The following is an 11,222-nucleotide window of genomic DNA, read 5'->3' as shown; positions in this document are numbered from 1 at the left end:
GTATCCTGCTACTTTACTGAACTGGTTATTTTGAATAGTTTTTCTGTGGCATTTTGAGGGTTTTCTATGTGTATTATCATATCGTCTGCACTTAGTGATAGTTTTACTTCTTCTTTCCCTATGTGGATTCCTTGTACGTCTTTCTCATGTCTTATTGCCCTGGCTAGACCTACAGTATTATATTGAAGAGCAGTGGTGAGAGAGGACATCCTTGTCTTGATCCTGATCTTAAAGGAAAGGCCTTCGGCTTTTCACCATTGAGAATAATGTTGGCAGTGGGTTTGTCATATATGGCTTTTATCATGTTAAGGTATGTTCCTTCTATCCCGAGAATTTCAAGGGCCTTCATCATAAACAGATGTTGGACTTTGTTGAATGCTTTCTCAGCATCTATTGATGTGATCATATGGTTTTTATTTTTCTTTTTGTTGATGTGTTGGATTACACTTATCGATTTTCGTTTGTTGAACCATCCTTGTGCCCCTGGGATGAATCCCACTTGATTGTGGTATACTATCTCTTTGATGCATTGTTGGATTCTGTTGGCAAGGATTTTGTTGAGGATTTTTACATCAGTGTTCATTAAGATTGGCCTGTAATTTTCTTTTTTTGTGATGTCTTTGTTTGGTTTTGGTATTAGTGTAATGTTAGCTTCATAGAATGTATTTAGTAGTATTCCTTCTTTTTCAATTTTTTGAGTTTATATAGGATAGGCTCTAATTCACTGCTGAACATTTGGTAGAATTCATTTGTGAAGCCGTCTGGACCTGGGCTTTTATTTTTGGGGAGTGCTTTGATTTCTGCCTCAATTTCACTTCTTGTAATTGGTCTGTTTAGTTGTTCTATTTCTTCTTTGTCCAGCTTTGGATGATTATATCATTCTAGGAACTTGTCCATCTCTTCTAAGTTGTTGAATTTGTTTGCATATAAGTGTTCATAGTAATCTCTGATTATTCTTTTGATTTCTACTGAGTCTGCTGTGATTTCTCCTCTTTCATTTACAATCCTGTTTATATGTGTTTTCTCCTGTTTTTCCTTTGTGAACCTGGCTAGAGGTTTGTCTATTTTGTTCATTTTTTCAAAAAACAAACTTTTGGTTTCATTGATCTTTTGGATTTTTTTTTAATTTCCATTTCATTTATTTCATTTATTTCATTTGATTTTTATTAGTTCCTTTGTTCTACTGGATTTAGGGGGTTTTTTGTTGTTCTTTTTCTAGCTCTTTGAGATGTGAGATTAGGTTGTTTCTTTGAGTTCTTTCTTGTTTCTTGATGTGAGCCTGTATTGCTATATGTTTTCCTCTTATTACTGCTTTTGCTGCATCCCACACATTCTGGAAAGTGGTGTTCTCCTTGTCATTCAACTCAAAGGATTTTTTAATTTCTTCTTCGATCTCCTCATTAATCCCATGGTCTTCCAGTAGTATGGATTTCAATCTCCATGAAGTGGGAGGGTTCCTTGTTTTCTTTTCATGATGAATTTCTAGCTTGATGCCTTTATGATTAGACAAGATAGTTGGAATGATTTTTATCTTCATGTATCTGTTGATGTTTGTCTTGTGACCCATCATGTGATCGATTCTGGAGAATGATCCATGCACACTTGAGCAAAATGTGTACTTGGATTTTTTTTTAAGATTTATTTATTTATTTATATAAGCACTGGGTACAGTCAGAAGCATGGGAGGGTGAGAGGATTCACCAGAGCCAGAGCAGGGAGCAGAAGAGGCAGAGTGATGAAGTACACTGCTGAGGGGAGCAGTGGGAGGCAGGAGAGGTCTGCGGGCCATGTGGGACCCTCCCTGGTGGCCAGGGATCAAACTGGCGCTGCAGAGGCCACAGGCAGCTTCACAGCCAGGTGCTCAACTGCTGCGCCACCAGGGGAGGCCCTGTACTTGGATTTTTTTTGAGTGCAGTGTCCTATAGATGTCTGTTAAGTCCATGGGTTCTATGTCTTTATTTAGGGCTCTAGTGTCTTTGTTTATTTTTTGTCTCGTTGATCTGTCCATTGGTGAGAGTGGGGTGTTGAAGTCTCCCACTACATATGTATTTTCTTTAATGCCTGTTTTCAGAGCTGATAATAATTGTCGATATATTTGGGTGCCCCTTCATTTGGTGAGTATATGTTGATGAGTGTTATGTCTTCCTGATGTATTGTCCCCTTGATCATAATGTAGTGTCCGTCTTTGTCTCTTTTTACCTTTTTTAATTTGAAGTCTATTTCATCTGATATAAGTATGGCTGTTCCTGCCTTCTTTTTTGGTTCATTTGCTTGTAGGATTGTTTTCCAACCTTTTACTTTCAGTCTATGTTTATCTTGTGTGATTAAATGTGTTTCCTGGAGACAGCAGAAGGTTGGATATTGTTTATAATCCAGCTTGTTACTCTGTGTCCTTTTATTGATGAGTTCAATCCATTTACATTTAGAGTTAATATTGATATGTTGGCATCTGTATTTGCCATTTTTTTGTCTTTTTGTGATTTTATTCCTTGTACTAGCAATGATTTTTAAAGAATTATCCAATATTTTACTTGCTATGAAAATACATGAATGCTTGTAATTTGTAATTTTTGATTAAAGGGAAATATGCAGGCATATTTTTTAAAGCAACCATAAATTTCAAACTTTCACCCCAGATGACTGTTAATTTAAAGCAATTACTTTGAGGAAAAAATAACTTTAAAATCCAGAGCAATGTCAAAGTAATATCTAGCATTTATTAAAATAAATTGTTACAGAGAAAGTAACATAGTGCTCTTGTCAAAATTATAAAAATTTTGTTTAGGAAATAATATAGAATCATATGGGGGAGGATATTAATAAAGCATTTGATATAGTATTTACTGTTATCTGAGGCAAATTTAAATTAGCTTGGAAATAAACATTGTCAAATAAGTTAAATATTGGCCAAACTATTTTAAACAAAGAAACTTGATAAATGGTCCAGGATCCAATTGAGACAAGATAGCTGGCAGAAGGTGTATTCTCTCTGGTCTCAATAAAAGTGTTATTAATGACTTGGAATAGAAAATGAACATTAGGTTATAGATATTAGTAGAAGTTCTGTTTTGAATAGGCTAAGATTATGCTCAAATGTAAAAAGATCTGAAGGAATTGGGTCTAAAGCCAGAAAATTATAAGCTAGAGTCAGCTCAGAAATATGCAAGCTGCCATAGCATTAGGGGAAAAAATGAAACTAATTTAATTCCATGAGAAAACATGGTAATTGGTAATGACAAAGAGACTCCACAAGAAAAAATAGAATATTAAGTAACCACTTGAAGCATGATAGGAAATAAAAATTGCCAAAGCCCTCCAAGTGCCAGGTCCATTTCTAATTCATGGCAATCTACCATAGGTAGATGTCAATGATTAAAGAAGGTGAAATAGGTGGACTTACCCAACCATGCAGCATGACCACTGGCATTGCAGACAGTGGGCAGAGAAATGGTAATACACACAACTGAATCTCAGGCTGACAATCCTGCATCAACATCTGTTTGTTTGCTTTAATTTAGGTTGAATAGAAGTGGAAATGAAGCCCTATACTGCTGATGGTAACCAATTCAGAGAGATGGGGTTGATGCAGCATCAGACTGGAATCAGTAAATATTCCTCTGTCTAGTCTGAGGTTGATACAGTGATGAGGTTGAACTATAATATTCTCAATGTCCTTCCACCTTTTAATCTACATGGTCATTACTTGGGTCCTTGGAAAAGGAGCTGCATTTAGAACAAAGAGCCTATGGAAAACTTGTGGAATAAGTTACTCTGATAGAAGAAGGTGAATATGTATGTGGATTCAAGAAATAATTTTAAACTCCTTGGGTTCTTATTAATAATCAATCGGTATTGAGTGTTTCCTATTGTTAGGCATCGTGTTAAGTAACTTTGCATTGATTATCTTATTGGACACTCATAAGAATTCTTCAATGTAAGTATGATTATTTGCACTTTATAGATTATTCAACTGAGTCTCAGAGAAGTTAAATGACTTGCTCAGATTTGCACAACTAGTAAATCGTAACATCCGTAGACAAAGTTTGTAGCAATTCCTGGTAAATTGAGAAAAGTGAGGACAATAATACCAAATAGTATTTGTTGGCTAAATAAAATGACAACTGGTTCACAGGAGTTAGCACACTGAGAGAAGGGCAAAACATCTTCTGGGCATTGCTCATGCCAGGCACAGGACTAGGCACTTCACATTAATGCATTTAATCCACACAGTAACATTCTGATATAGTTGTTGCTATCCTCCTTTCAGAAGCCAATCTCTCATTGCTGGGTCTGCACCTGCAATGTGCAGATGTCCCCTGCAATGTGGCATTTGGGGAGAAAGAGAAGAGAAGAAGAAGAGGAAGAAATCTGTAAGGATGTCTTAGAGTTACCTGTCTCTTCTGGATAAATTATGAGGCATGTGGTAGACTTTCCTTACTTTTTAGATGGACAGCTTTCAACTTCCTACCATCTTCCTGTTTGCACTCAAGCTCCATTTTTCTGAGCGTCTCCACTTTGTATGGTCTGGGTGAGAAGGGAAATCACCAGCTACTATGCCATGGATGTTTGAGGGGCGAGACCCTCCCTCTCCCCCAGTTCTTTGCAGCCTTCTCAGGCAGGGCGGGCAAGCTCTTCAGTTTGGCTCCATCAAGTGAATGTTCTCTCTCAGAACTCTGAGCCCGAGCTTGTGAAGAAAGGGTGGGATCGGGCCTCCCTGGTGGCGCAGGCAGTTGAGCACCATGCTGTGAAGCTGTCCGCAGTCTCTAAAGCGCAGGTTCAATCCCGGCCGGCCTCGGAGAAACCCACATGGCACAGCAGACCTTTCCTGTCTCACCCGCTGCTCCCCTCAGCAGTGTATTTCCTAAATCGGCCTGTTCTGGTCCCCGCTCTGTCTCTGGTGAATCCTCTCACCCTCCCGCACATCTGGCTTGTACCCCGGTTATTGTATAAATAAATAAATCTTAAAAAAAAAAAAGAAAAGAAAAGAAAAGAAAGGGTGGGATGACTGGGTGTGGTGCTTCTCAGCAGTACAGGCATGCTCAGAGCAGCCGTCACTGCTGTGGGGCTTGAGATGCTGTAGTTCTTTGACCTTATCTCGAGATGTCAGTGGCTTCCCATTCTTCAAACTTATTCTTCAAGGCTTGCAGACACCACCATCAGCAGACTTCCCATATCCCCAGCTGTGGGAGACCCCACCATGTTCTTTCTCATGGCTGTGGACCCCAAGCGCTTCTAGCAACATCTCCTTCTAGCTGTTTGCTGACAAAGATCCAAAGACACCAAGAAAATGTCTGTGCTATGAGCACTGGGGATAAAGAATTTGATTATAAAGTTTCCTTCTTTCACAGAATGATTCCAGAATTTATGGGCCAGGGTGGTGACTTCACAGGCCATAATGGCACTGGTGGCAAGTACATTTATGGGGAGAAATATGATGATGAGAATTTCATTCTGGAGCATCCAGGTCCCGGAATCTTATCAATAGCATATGTTGGATCCAACACAAATGGTTCTCAGGTTTTCATCTGCACTGTCAAGACTGAGTGGTTACATGGAAAGGTGGGCATGAATATTGTGGAAGCCATAGAGTGCTTTGGGTCCAGAAATGGCCAGACCAGCAAGATCACCTTTGCTGTCTGTGGGCAATCTAATAAATTTAACTTTGTTTTATCTTAGCCACCAGACTATTCCTTCTGTAGCTCAATCTTATCTATGTGAAATATCCCATCATTTTCATGCTTTCCCCACGTCCTTTGGGTTCCATATTTTCCTTATTTCCTTCCAAGTCTAGCTGGGTTGCAGTGTTAAATCTGTGATTATGAAATAAACAATAAAAAAAAACCTGTTTCTTCAGGTTCCCATTGGGTTTGTGAACCCAAAATATCCTAACAAATTCTGGTTTTGAATTTTAAAGATCCTCCTAATACCTTTAGAAAACATAGCTGGTTTCTGTTACTTGCAACAAAGAAACCTAAATGGTATAGGCTGTGGGTTAAAAAGTAAAGGCAGTAGTCACAGGGTATTTAAAATCCACTCTTGTCAGAGCACTCTCTTGCATGACTGCTTTTCTATTCCAGCTTCCAGGGTGGCAAAGGATTTCTCCCTGACCTCTGTCTGTACTAGTTCACATTGTCACCCCCAAATTCTCACCGTGGTGCTCAGTTTTAAATGAGAAGTACACAAAGTTACCGTATAACAATCAAGTTTCACAGTTTTTGCTGTTTGTCATTTTGACATTTGACCCCCTTCAAATGAAACCTTTTAGTGACAAGGTAATAAAAACAAAAAAGGATGCTTGAAATACTGTTAGAGATATTGCTGGCACTAAGGAAAACGATGATGTTTTTCAAGTAAGCTACATAATTGTCCTGCATGCCAAATTATTGCTCACTACTGAGTTGTCATTGTGTTTCCCCCATCTCTTCTATTATCCTTCTATATACATACACACACACACACATTCACACATTCACACACAACCACACATCTAACATTTTTCACTCAAAACGATGAAGAAAAGCGAAGTACTGTGCTAACAATAGATGTTTTTGTAAAGAAATGGGGAAAGTCCATTCAAAGAGTATCACAATTTGAGACCCTATTATGTATAGGGTGAAAGAAAGACCTTTTCAAGCTATTCTGAATTTCCTTCACACAGATAGTTCTCGATCTGAGTGGAGAAGCTTGGTGAGAAACTCTGAAGGACAAGCAGATAGCCACCTTCTGGGAGATGAGGGAGGAACTCTGAGGCACCTCAAGAAAAGAGTGGGGAGAAGTAGGTCTTCCATCACTGAAGGAGGGGCTCAGGAGGGAAAACTGATCACCTCAGGGGGTGGCCACAGTAAGGAGGTGCTCCCTACCTATTCGTGACTCAGAGGGGAGAAAGGGTTGGAGTAAGAGTCCCAGGATGAAATCCAGGAAAGAAGCACTGTGCAGGGAATGATCACTGAAAGTTTGTGAAATGAGAATTGTCACCTTGCATGGTGACAGCATTGGAAGCAGAGGGCACCAGATGAGGGAAAGATTCCTCAAAGTCCATATGGAGCAATGATGACCTCAGAGGGGCTACACAGGGATGTAGTGCTGTTATAGGGCAGGGAGAGGGGCAGCCCAAACCCCACAAACCTGCCTACTCTAAATGGGTTCTGCCATCTGCCACATCAACACAAAACATATGAGACTTTAATGGGAAGGAACTTTAATAAAACTAGGAAACAATACAGGTAAGGCAAAGAATTTAGTTTCTAAATGAAGCACCCAAAGTTACCCATCCCCTCGTGGGTAAAAGTCCATCCATATGGGATTGGCCCAGAACAAGGCCCCAAAGCCTGCTGCAAGTCTAAAGCATCTTCCAGTGGGGACCCACAGAAAAGGGTCAAAAACAACCAGACAAGCCTGGAAGGAAAAGAGCAAAATCAACATCAAGATAAAAGCTGCCATTGTCACCTCCCCATGGGTCTCACCCAGTCCACCACCAAAAGACAAGCACAGTTTCTTCACGTGTCTCTAGGCTCCATGCGCCTCCTCCAGGTCTCCTGGCTCCATCCTGCTTCCTTCCTCAGTCTCTTCTGCAGCTTCTCTTCCTGCTCAGCTCCACCCTCCCTTGGGTGGGGCAGGGAACGTGGAACCTCCCCCTTTCCTGGGGACCACCCTGTTACAGTGCAGCCCCATCCAAATGAAGTCTCCTATTTATTGGAATCAGGTACAAAGATGGGGCAAGTACTTAGGGAATATACTTGGGGGGGGGGGAGAGGAGCAGTTATTGGAGATGTAAGCTAGGGTAGAGTGACCAGGGGCTATTGCCTGGGGGTCTTCATTTTTTCCTGCTAGTCCAAGTTTATTATGCTAATGTCTGCCTGCTGTTTTCAGCAGACACTGGTTTCCCAGAATGTTCCTCATAAGAGGTGTTTTGCCCTTGGTGAGAGGCCCCCTGCATGAGCCTACACCTAGCTGACAAGCAGGAACTCTGGGCATCAAGACAATATCCCCAAGAATAAGGAGGCTGGGGATCCCACAGAAAAATATAAACCAATCTCTTCATGAAAGTCTTATTCCTAAGAATGTTGCTACAGCATGAGTCTGATGAGTTATAACCAGATTTTCTCTGCTTTTCCATGGATTCGAATATGTGCCAATAGAAAAATGCTTACATAAACAGAATGGAATAGTATTTTGTTCTACAATGAACCAGTCCATTGGAATTAAAAAAAAAAAAAAACACTTCTCTTAATTGCCTATTTGGGCTAAGCACATTTTGCCCTCATTTTGCCTGGCTACAAGCCAGGATCTTTGCAAAGGACCTCACCACCATTCATTTTCATGGCATATACCACAAAGTACTCTATTGTCAGCCTCTTGAAAATCTAGTATAAACCCAAAGTCAGTAGAAGCTTCTCCTGCCCTTTGGAGACCCAGGAAAACAAGCTCAAATCTTCAGACTCTATGGCCTAAGGCAGTTTAGAGTCTGCTTCCAAGATTTCCCCAAAGCCTCTAAAGGGCCTAATTCTTGGGCCTAAGATGGGGAGGTGGGTGGGGCTGCTGTTCTACTTCTAAGGGAACCCCAGACCTTCACCTAGCAGGAAATCCTCAGCATCTCCACAGCATCTCCACCTTTACTGAACCAGACGGGAGGGAGGTGAAGGGGGCTTTCCATCCCAGAAATTTAGCATTGGCATGGCAGTTCTTACCAGACTTCCATTCCAGGCCCCACAAGCTCTTCACCCCAGGCCTTTTGGTCCCTCTCCCTCCTTCTCTGGCCCCATTGGCACCATTTCCCTCTTACTTTTTGGCAAAACTGATACCATAATTTCAGGTTTTCAGGTCTAGTTCCCCAGCCAGGAATGGATCCCAGGCTGTGGAGGCAGCGCTGAGTCCCAGCCACTAGACCACACGGGTTGGTGTCTCACGAAGCCGCAGCAGAAACTTCGCTGATGCTCAGGCAAGCAAGCGAAAAGAGGCAAATTTGTTTAGGAAAAAAATAGATATAAGGAAAAGTTTATTAAGGAGAAAAGGAGCAGAAATAAAGGGGGACTTCCAGGCCTGTGGAGCCAGGCTAGGGAGGGGCAAGGAAGCCACCATGGGTTCATGCCTCAAGGAATGTATACCTTCACTCCCTAATTATTCTAAAAGCTCCATCAGTACCTTTTTTTACTGGGTAGTTATCAGTGATCTCAGTCACCCTGCCTTAATGTTTCTGTGCCCAGAATTACATCTTGCATCTCAGCCCTTATCTTAGAGTGTTTTTCCTTTATCATCCTTGTTCCAGAACATCCTGTTGCCCAGTCCTGGGGGTGTTTGCTCGGTCCCCTGTAGAATTTGCTGCTCTTATCTCTGGAGCCCTCCTTATTCCTCCAAGGCTTTTCCTATTCTATTCTGATCCTAAAGCTATCCACTTGCCCTAAGACTCAGAGCCATGGACCTGGCTGTTCCCCAGCCTGGCATCTCATCTTCTGCCCATAACTGTTATTATCAACAACATGGCACATTTCCCAGACAAAGACTATCATCCTGTGAAGAGGAGTTGGGTCCCAGTCATAAGGCTAATAAAAACTTGTTTTATTTATTAGTGGAAGAAACAAGGATAGAAACTATTAGCAAAAGGAGAGAGGCTGAGGGTAATGATGTGGAGAACTCTGTGTGCCACCCCTGAGGCCAACTAGGGTACAGTGTTACTCTCGAGGGCCCCAATCAACCAGGACCTGTCGTCTCAGACTTCTATGCAGATTGACACAAGTTTTTACTCTCCTGATACTGCAAACTTACTTCTTTAAATGTTGAGTATAAAGAATAATTTTGAAAAGTATCAAGTGCTATGGAAAGAATTTATCAGGAACTGGAAAGGTGGCAAATATCTCTTGGAAAAGGGAGAGAAAGAGAAACAAAGAGAGAGGAGGCATGAGAGATACAGAGTGAGAGACAGATGTGAGAGTGAGAAGCAGAGGGGGAAAACACCTCAACAGCAGATAACTCCCTCAAAACAATAGCATTCGAGCTTCAAATAGCAGCACACTGCCTTCTAATTTCAATTTGATGTGTGCAGTATGCAGCGTTCTTTCTTTTCCAATGCCAAATCCTGAATGAAACATGCAATAAAAATTACTGCTTGAAACATGGTGATAGCATTTAATCCTCTGGCAACACATTAGAAGGGCTGCAGCTTTAAACTGAGGACTGCACACTGCAGCTTTGCTCATGAAATTATTTATTCATGCCTTGGTTTATAAAGTACTTTTTTTATAAGCTTTCTATCGGTTAATAATGGGCTGGAGCACTTATGTTCTCAGCCTGACAGTTTCCACATTTATGAGGCTAGAATTTCAATGCCTGGCACAGAGTTGCCGCCTGGGAGTCATGCCGTCTGCATGAATGGGACTCAGCGTCAGGGACTGTGGCAGCTTGGGGCACCTCGGTGACCAGGGAATGTCACGTGGGAAGTTGTGGAGTGAAAGACGATTAGGGAGGAAGGCTATTTTGGCACACTTGGAAGCTTTGGCAACTGTGTCCCAAATGTCCAGGATGCTGTATACAGAAAGGGAGAAGAGAACACAAGGACACTGTATAAATCTCTCCATAAACCAAACATCAGTGATCATTAGTTACTGGCAATCTGCACAACCACAGGGCCGACTTCCCTTCTGTGAATATAAAACAGGTAGAGAATAGTGGTTTGCTGAGCAAATTAAAAGTAGAAACAGATTATAAAGGCAAAAAAACCCCACACATATATTTAATAACCAAATTAATTTGAAGCACCTTAAAACATTTATTTATATGCAACTTATCTCTAAGGAAAGATAAGGTTGTAGTGGGGAAGCCGATTATTTTAAAATCATTCTAACCCACTCATTAAAGTAGGAGTGCTAGTATAAAACACTGGAATAAGCTAATACTTTCTACCTCAATTAAAAAAATAAAACCTATATGGTCATATTGGTAAAAATAAATAAAAAAGGATTCTCATAATATCATATATCCTCTTTCTCAGCATTTATCACAGCTAATTTGTGTGTGTGTGTGTGTGTGTGTACTCCATGCTGGATGAGGAAGCACGGGTTTTTCCCTTCAGCTAGTATCTATAGAAAGCCTAGCACTTCCTACTGAAAAAAAAAATACTATGAATGCCATAATATTAAATATCTCTTAAATATTTTAACTCAGATTTCCCACTAAATATTGATTATAATGAAATAACAATAAAGGGTATAGCAAATCACCACAATATA

The 11,222-nt window shown here is 40.8% G+C and overlaps 1 pseudogene; it reads left to right on the top strand.

Annotated features, from left to right (window-relative positions):
• The first annotated feature begins 3,413 nt into the window (after window positions 1–3,413).
• LOC119238106 (peptidyl-prolyl cis-trans isomerase A-like) lies at window positions 3,414–5,676 on the top strand (annotated as a pseudogene).
• The last annotated feature ends 5,546 nt before the right edge of the window (window positions 5,677–11,222 follow it).

Source organism: Talpa occidentalis, unplaced genomic scaffold (genome assembly GCF_014898055.3).
Source record: "Talpa occidentalis isolate TD23 unplaced genomic scaffold, MPIMG_talOcc4v2.1 talOcc4.11, whole genome shotgun sequence".
NCBI lineage: Eukaryota > Metazoa > Chordata > Mammalia > Eulipotyphla > Talpidae > Talpa > Talpa occidentalis.
This window is presented reverse-complemented; position numbering and strand designations above follow the sequence as displayed.